This window comes from Rhyacophila brunnea, unplaced genomic scaffold (assembly GCF_057557595.1).
Source record: "Rhyacophila brunnea isolate RB1 unplaced genomic scaffold, BYU_Rbru_1.0 scaffold_79, whole genome shotgun sequence".
NCBI classification, from domain to species: Eukaryota; Metazoa; Arthropoda; class Insecta; order Trichoptera; family Rhyacophilidae; genus Rhyacophila; species Rhyacophila brunnea.
The window spans coordinates 1,200,732-1,211,021 of NW_028233349.1; positions in this window are offsets into that span (position 1 = coordinate 1,200,732).

The window sequence follows — 10,290 nt, forward strand, 5'->3', positions numbered from 1 at the left end:
CAATCTCTTTTGGTTTAAAATGTTGGGAAAAGATACGTAAAAAAAGAAAAAAAATAGTGATAAAGATATTCTATTACGTTCTTACCGAAACAAACGGAAAAAAATAAGCATCATAACAGAGGTTGAAAATGATAACATAATAAAATTAGTGCCAAATTGGAAAGCTGCGGTTGAATAGAATCCTTAATTTTTTATCTATAAATATGATGATCTTTCATGAATTTATTTATCCAGATTATTTCAGATATGAGATTTAAATAAAAAAAATAGTAAGAATGGTTTTTCTCGTAACAAATATCATTTATCAAAGAAAGATGACAAAATAGGAAATGAATAAAGACCAAATATTTGCTCGTTCATTTAATATAAGTTAACAACAAAAGCGGTTAAAAATATTCATTCAATAAGGGGTGAATACAAGGGAATTAGATGCATTAAATCGGTTAGGAACAATAAAGCGCGTCCAAGGAACAAAAAAAAAGGCTCTTATGTATATTGCGATAAAAAAGAGCATGTAAAAAATCTATTTGCAATGTCGATTAGTAAAAAATTCATTTGACTCGACAGAACATTACTTCTTATATGCTTGTATTATAAACTTGAATCCAACTTTATATAAAATCCTTTTATTAAATACTATTACATTCAAAAGGAGTATATCTTCAAGTTTAATGGAGTAGAAATCATGCATAAAATATAAATAGGGTAGTACTGCACGTAGAAAGTCTTTCACCTTATTTATTCGTTCTATATATGATCTCTTGTGCTGAAAATCAAATAAACGCTTTCCGGGGTAAGTGTAATAAATGATGAAAACTCCGATACAATAAATCAATACCTGTTCAGAGACTTCCTCAAATAGATATCAAAACCCCAGAAACACTAAAACACATGAAGAATGAAACATCTGACTAGTTTTATGCTGTAAGCCTTGTAATAAACAAAAACAAGTCTGCCGATAACCATTAAATATGCGCAGAGTAATAAACACTTATTGAAGGCGCGGCAGGTTACTAATATCTTGGGGTAATTATGAATGGAAAATCTGAGCTCAAGCTAGGAACTTATGATATAATTAAAAAAAAATACTAAATCATATAAAAATTAATGAAAGACTAAACCGAATGCAAATAATTTTTTTTAAAGCCATCTATGAACATTCAACATCACTTATAAATTACATTAAGGCTTATTAAAATTAGACCCAGAAGAATATACTAAACTTAATATTAAGATAAGAGATATTTCAATTAAATTTTCTTTCACCCAGCCTAGTAATTAACAGAGATTATATAAAACTGGGAAATGAACTAGGACATGGTCCATGTATTTTTTAATCTAAAGCCACGTAGATAATCTATCAGCCATTAAATTTGCTTGAGAACAGTAAAAACACGTCGATTGAGGGGTGCTGTAATATTAAAAATAGAAAAAGATATCAAGAAATATCTCTCACTAATCGAAGAATATCTTAAAAAAAATATCATGCCAATATCACCTATTACGAGACACTGGAGAAAAAGAAAGTAAAGTTGATTGTATAGCATAAAAATAAAACCATTACACCAAAAACCATTATAAACCAACAATAATTATATGGTTTATATTGTTGGGTCATCAATATGGATATAAGATGGTGTCATAGAACCAAGTGAAAAAAGAAATTCTGTTTTATTCAAGACAGAAATGTGTTTTTTGGTGAGAGGATAGAATACCCATATTTCAACGAAGCCATGAAAACAATTATCAATTGAAAACGAGATGCAAGAAAATGTTTGGGCATAATTACACGTGAAATCACAATGTGATCGTAAGAAGTCTTTATTCCCTCCAATCAAGACAATAAAACTTTAAGAAAACTAAAAAGATCAGAACTCACACAGTACAAGAGAATAGTGAAAACAAAAATATAGAAATATAGTTTGATATCAGAATAAAAGCATATAATTGAATCAAACAAAGAATACCAGAAATTTTCCTATAAGATACAAATTGAGATAGAATAACGTTAATTTCATTAAATATCACTAGCCTCGACAACTTAACTGAAGATGTGAATCTCAAATATAGGAATTATATCATCTTGGCTAATTAATTTGGTCATATTTACTTATTCTAAACAAAATAATGGCCCATGTAATGACTTTGGATGGTCTGGTTTCTTATTTTATAAAAAAATATGTTCAGGAGTTAAAAATCACAGACGAAGTAGAAGCATACATGTAAGCTCTCACACTTCGCAATACACTTGAACTTATCTAATTTAGAATGAAGAAGGGCATTTGATGCAGATAGATCAGTGAAAAGTGTCAAAAAAGGCATCAACGAGTTGTGTAATATTTCAATAGGCTGATAACATCTAAGTAGATAAAATTGATGCAAAGAAAATAGAACCCATAAGCTAATATAATAACAGATGATCATTGCTATCTATTTAAATATGAGTTCAACAAGACATTCTATGCAAAAAAAACATGCACTTATATTTCTAGTCTAAGAAATTGTCTAATTATTGCCATGATGTTTTATGTAAGTCTAAATTAAATTTTGAGAACTAATATATTGCAATGTTATTTTTTCTGTAGATAGCTTTGAGCATACTTTGAAAATGAGCATATTCATTATGGTGATAAAAAACAATTTATGAATGATACTCCTATTTTAATTGCATATAAGCAACTCTGATAGATTAAAGTTTAAATATATTGATAAATTTAAAGTATTTTATTTTTATTGGTGATATTTTAGTGGCTGCCAGTAAAGATATAATCTCGTTTTTTTTCTCAATTTTTTACCGCTACGCTTTTATGGTGCTATGTATTCGATAATCTTGGCCGCTATACATTTTGAAACATTGTGTTTGTATCTTATAATTATTAAATATTCTGTCTATTAGTAGTTGATAAAAACACCATGTTTTGTACTTATATACACGATTACGTCTTTGAGATTCGCAATTTATGTGCATATATATAATATAAACATTCGGCTAGAACTTCAATCGGGTCATCGCTACGTTGACACATACTTATCATAAAAAAATGGCTAAAATTACTTGTTTTGCTTATTATTTCGTCAAGTTATCAAGATACTAAAAAGTAAATGTTTATTGCCCGATTCTTTGGTTTAACTCACAGTTTTGGCTGTATTCCTTGCATCTAGTCAGCATTAATTACTAATTTGGTAATTTTTATTACTGCGTTTGACGGATTCATGCCTAAAATTATCTAAATTAAAGGTTATAACCCGGTAATTTATTTCACTCAACCATCGCCAGACATTTAGCACGCAATTTTCTGGTGCAACTCGTACTTACCTATTATTTAACATAATGCTATTATAATCATATGGGACGGTATGAAGTTAATTAATTCTTAAATTTTTTTGAAAGCTTGTTATTTGTTTTTTAATAAAGATAGAAGTAAGATGTCCATAAAAAATTTCCAGATTTGCCATGTAAGCTACAGGAAATGCATAATTAGAAAATTTAAAGCTTGTTTCTCTAGTAGTAAGTTATATTTATTGTAATAACAAATTAAAACATCAATGCATTATTGTATAGTTTTGTGTTGGCGTTACCCAATATTTTTTTATCAAATAAAATTTTATACTTTTATTAATGTAATAAAAGTTGCAAAAATATTGCTATTATTTCAAAATTCAACTAAATTACATTTTTAATTTCATAGATTTATTAAAATATATTTATTTTCGGCTCGAAAATATCATAATAATGCTAAAACTAGGTTTCTAAGTAAAAATAAACAAACTTTATATTTTTAAATTTTATGGTTTATATAGATCTTGTCAAAATTATATTTGCTAAATTATATCACATGTAACCAATCGATGAACCAATAAAAATAATGTATATGTTTTCCAAAACGATTGATAAAATATTAAAAAAATATATATATTTTTAAAATATCTTAACCGTAAGATTTAATTATCAAGACTTCTTTGTAATTTTCATATCTAAACAGCATGATTATTTCCATCTGTTAATAAAAATAGTTCGTTTATGACATATACAACTTTTTTAAAATTTCTATAGAAATTTATTGTAGAATATAAATAAACCTTTTTAAAATTTTCAAAGGCTGCGAATTTTGCCCATAAAAGTTTAAAGATGTACATTGTTTTTATTGCGATTTTATACAATTTTAGAAACGTATGGTATCGATTTGATACAATAAATATATTTCTTAAACAAAAAAAATCTTTCATTTTATTCATTCCAAAATTAACTATCATATTTTAGCTCATACATATTGTATAATTACTAATAAATATAAAATATAGATGATAAAACATATTTAAGCAGTGAATATATGGCTTTAGCACAGGATAATATTTTACTGTAGTTTTTCATTGCCATGTTTTGTTTTTAAACTTATTAAGGAGTTTATTACGCGTAATTATTTATAAAATTAATTTATTTTCTTTGTAGTTTCTAAGAGCATAAAAAACGACATATTATGCTGATTAACAATAGTATTGTCCAGAATTTTTAGTTTTTCTATTCATTATATGAGTAAATATAATATATTTAATTATATGCAAGGCTAACGGATTTATACCTTCTTTAGAGACTACTATTAAAAATGTGGTACCAGCTTGCAGCGTAAATATAAATAGATATAAAATACAATATTTAAATAAAATATAAAACACCATCTTTGAAGTGGTTAGACTGCATAAAAGCTATTAAAAAAATATATACATGCATTTTTTATAGAAAATCAAATATACTCTGATTTATCATACTTGCAGGATATGTTGTTATATTCTAATCAAGATTAACTTAGATATAAAAATTAACCAATATAAAACATTTAGCAAGTGATTATAATAGAGTTTGCTTTAGCTGCAATAGTACATCTTATATATGGATCTGAAAATAAATGACATTTTCAGATATTTATTACAATATAAAATTGTTGATAATATATGCAGATATTTTTTTAAACGTTCATTATTATAAAAAGGTATTTGCCGGATGTATCAGTGAAAAAATCTGCATAGTATAATATAAAAATAAACTAGACATCTTTAAATATGTAAAGAATATTTGCAATTGACATTCGTCCTAAAGTATTCAAAACACTTAAATCATATCACTTTTTATATTTGTCTATATTTTTCTATGATCGCGCATATTTTCACGAACTGATAAATATATATGAAAATAATATAAAATAAACAATAAATTTTAGTAATAATAATATTACAAATATATTACTTCTTTACATTAGAATAACCTAATGCTTTCTATTTCATTTAGCACTTGGCTTACTTTTTATATATGCGTAAAAAGCCAGTTAATCATCTTGAAGCTAATTTAAATTTATTTACACATTTTATGTTACAAAAAAATCAAAAGTTTGAATTAGAAAATTTTTTGTATATTTACGTTGCGACCTTAGCTTTTAGAATAAAATATATTCGACATACCTACCTTATAGAATCACACAAAATTCGAACAAATACAATGCTTAAATGTCTGTTCTCTTTATTATATTTTTTTTTGTAGTTATAATCTTTATTTTAAATTTAATACACGTGTGTTTATTCTTAGAATACTATATAAATCTACCATTCACGATTACAAATTCCTTCTTCTTTTATAAATAGATTAAATTAAATAGAAAGAGCAAAAGAAATTCATATGTGAAAGTTTAAAAAAAGAATTTATATTTATTGACTTCAAATCAACATGTTTATTTCTAAGATATTTCTTCAATTGAAGAGCACTATTATAGGCCCTTAGCTGAAAAAATACAGAAAATAAACTCTTATCTACAAGAAAAAACATTTTTATCATATATTTTATGACAAAGAAAATGTTTTATGCGTTTTATTGTAGTTTTGTCGATGTTTTTTTTATCGATTCTAGCTTGTAATAACATTGGGGATATAAATTTCCTATATATTTAATGTTGATATTTGAAGTCCAGCATATACATTTACCTAAGAAAAGGTACCCAAAAATATAAAATATCAGACATCTAACAACAAAAATAGTTGATAGGCTATAAAAATATTGTAATTAAATTTATTTAAAAAGATTAAAAGAAGAATTCGATTCATTTTATTTTTTGAATTCGTATGCTTCCATTTTGCGAAATTTTAATATTATCTTTACTTTGATGTTCTCACCTTAATTTTTTTATAATAATAAACATAATTTAAAATATACGAAATTGGTAACACAACATGTCTATAGGCTTATTAAATCAATTATGTTTATGAATTATATACAATACAAATCATATTTAATAAATGAAAAACTTAGATTTCTTTTTAAGAATTTGCTTTAATTTATAATCGTATTATTCATCCATATTTATGGAGATTGGATGTGTTTGTGCGCGCATTTGGCTTGAACTATATTTGAATGATATGAATAGAAATATTTTTTTCACATTATTAATTTAATATTGTTTTTTTATTTATTTTAATTCAAAATTAGTGAGCACCCTTGATTATCGTGAACCTTGAGAATAAAACGAATCATTCGCGCAAAGATATATAGGGAGCATATATTTTCTTAAAAAACAGATTTTATTAAATTTTGAATTGTTTAAACAAACGTAATTCGGAATCTCTATTATTTAATAGAAAGTTTACATGTATCACCAGTATATTTTAGGTTATACTAAATATGATTTAAAATTAACTTATAATATGTACAGCATAAAAATATAATAGATATTTTTATAGGAAGGTCCATAATACATGAACGATCAGGTGAAGATCCAGACATAGTTAATAAAGTATAAATTAAAATCTTCAACTCATGTTTGCTGGATTAATATGTATATTGGATAGAATGAATATCAGCATATAATTATAATATGTAATCTTATAAATTATTATGCGTCTAAGAACATCATTCACCATTAAATTAAAATATCGGTGAAAATTTGGTTTTTTAATGTCGTTGCATATAAACAAGCTCAGAATAATGGCTTTGTAGACGATTGATGTGTATTTAATTTGCCGTGAATGCGAACTTCATTATAAATCATTAGATTAGAAAGAATGTGCGGTTTGAAAATTAAACAAAAGCATCATAAATATAGATAATTATATGTTTTGCTACTACACTTGCTAGTTGTATTTATATGATTTCTTACTATTAAAAAGCATATTCTAGTAGTATGAGATTTCAAAACATTTTTTTACCAACCCACATTAAAAGTAAATTTTTGGGTGTTTAGATACACGTGATTTTAGTCCACAGACGACTTTATCCTTTTATGTAGCAACCCATATTTGCAAAATGTGATAATTTCACATAGCAATGACTAAATTGACATGGTCAATACCGTTATCATTATGATTATATAAATTTATCAATATATTTATAATAGAACATCATATTTTATATTTGTATATTCGTATTATATGCAAAAAACTATATTTATTTGGTTTTAAAAACTGTTAGTTGTAATTATCGATAATAGAATTTTTTGTGTTATCTAAGATAAGTTCTATTTCTATAAAAAATATTATTCTGTATAAATAAGATCCATAAAATGGAATATTTTTGTTTGTTTTTGTATCTATTGTTTTTATATTATATTTTAGTAATAAAAATTATAAAAGCTTAATTAAATTTGAGAATATTTTATTTTAGATTTATGATAGATTTATACTATAAAACTGCATATTAGAGTATGCAAAATAAATAAATGATTTCATTAATCATAAATGAAGAAATGAAGAAATTATGCTTAAACAAGAAAAGGTCTAACAGAATTTATTTTTCAAAAGATAGTTTAATGATGTAATGTTCTCGATTTTTATTTTTTTTTCTGCATAAAGTACGCATTATACCTATAATATATGAGAAAAATATGCATATGCACGAAAATGTGCTATGATATAAGGTTTTTATTATCTATTAGGGAAGTATAGGTTGAGTCTATGGGATATTTGTATCATGATCACATAAATATTCAAATTGTTGATTTTAGAGATTTTAAAAAAATCAGAGCAAAATGTATATATCTTGAATGATCCATAAAAAGCATTCTGAATTACTTTCTTTAGAGTTGTTTGTTTTTATTCAAATTTTTTATTTTCTGAATAATTTAATTTATTCTTCATTTCGGCAGTAAAAATTTTAATTATGATTTTCTATTGTTTAATGCATAAATAAACCATGTTATGACAGCTTTAGATGTTATAACTGTATATAATTTTATTTGATGTATATAAAAAAATTTAGAAACTATTTTTTAGGGAAATATATGTTTTTTTAATGTAAGATATTTTATATTAATTATAATTAAATCATATTTAATCCATTTAAAAATGCGAAAAAATATACTATGCACTGTTTTGGTAATAATTTTCGGGGAGCAAATTTTATTAAAAGCAGTTCTAAAACCTCGCAAATAATACATACTAAATAAGCGGTCTAAAAATATATAAAAAACCATGTAAAATAGATGTGTATAATTATCTATATCGATAATATGATTTTCAAGATAAAAATAATTCATTCTGATGTGAAAAAATAGAAGTAATAAATATTGAGAACCTCTTCTACTTTAAAAAAAAGTTTATATTATTGAAGAGATTATTTATAGCCTCATAGTATTTTTCTTTTCAGGGTTATATTTTTTTTATTGATTCGGAGTTTCTAAAAGCAGGCAAAGTTTTATATTTCCATAAAAAAGTGTTCTTTAAGTACAAACAACATATAAGTAGAGAATTCGATTTTATGTTCTTTATTATAATATTCGTCTTTGAGTTCGCTATTTACAAGCTCACAAAAGCAGCATATATACGTATAGTACCATGGATTTATATTTTTGAATATTTTTAGATCAAAAATACAGAATTTTAATTTTTTTGATATTATAATACCGTGTAGAAGATATAGAAACAAAATCACAAATTTAAATTTTAATTAAAAATTCTAAGTATGTAAATAAAATGGAATAAATGAAAATAATAAGATATATTTGTTATATTATTTTTTCTATTTATAAAACGAATTTTATTAGCTTTTTTATGCTGGAACCTATAATTTTAGCTCTTAAAAGAAGATTAAAAGATGTGCATAACTTCCTAGATCAGTATTCATTTATAAAATGATCAATCGTGGAAGAATATATCACAAAAAGTTTATTTATTGGAAGAACAAGATACATAAACGGACTATAAGGTAATAAAATTGTGTTGAATTATTTTTGTGGTACATACTTTGCGACATGAAAGCACCTAAAATCGTAACAATTAAAATATACAAAATTTTTTATATAGAAATCACTTATTTAAACACGCAGCGTTAAGTCAGTACGCATTTTTTTCTTTTTTTGACTTTAAAGATTTAAAACAACTAAATCGGATTATATATTTATAAAATAGAGGTATTTTCAATGTTGTTCAGATTTCTTTCATTTTTATATTACGCAAAATAGAACGTACGAAATTCGAATTTTATGATGGGGTGCTAATACCGTCGAAATTTACTAAAAATAATGTGTGTAAATTATAAGTGGGATATTAGAAAATCTAAGAAATAAAACCTTTTATACAAAAATGTATATTTCTATATATAATTTTGGACAATTTTTTTTGAAAATTGAAAAAAGCTATGATGTAAAGATTTTATAAATCAAATTTTTTAATATTGCTAAAATCACTTAAAAAATTTTTTAAACGTTCTTATTATGTTGCAAGTAAATCGATCAGCAATGATTCAATATATAATAAGTTAAAATTAATATTGATCTAATCCAACTTTTTTAAAGTCTGAATACACACGGGTTATTGTGGAAGGAAAGAAAGAGAACACATTATTTTGTTTCCAATGAAAACAAATAAGTTTAATAAATTTTGATAAAACACAAAATGTGGTTAGTTGGCTATATTTAAATAATGTAGTAGAATATGTGAATATTTTAAGTAACCTTTTTGCGCGATATTATTGTTAAAAGAAAAAATAATTTATGCTTATAAGTATCTAAATACCGATAATTCTTTATATTTAAACTAACTCTTCACTCTTAAGTTTTATGACATATTTGATTGGTTCCACTTATGCACAAAAGATAATATAGTTATAAATATATATTAAAGCATGTTATTTTCATTTTAAAAATTCTAATATAATATAGATAGAGGAATAAAGAAAATATGTGTAAAAAAGAAGCCAAAATATATATTTTATTTATTAATATTTTTTTGATTTGTCCTTTTTTATTTTTTGAACAGATTCTGTACTTCAATATTTTGAGTAAACTTAATCAATATTTTGAACTAACTCTTTTT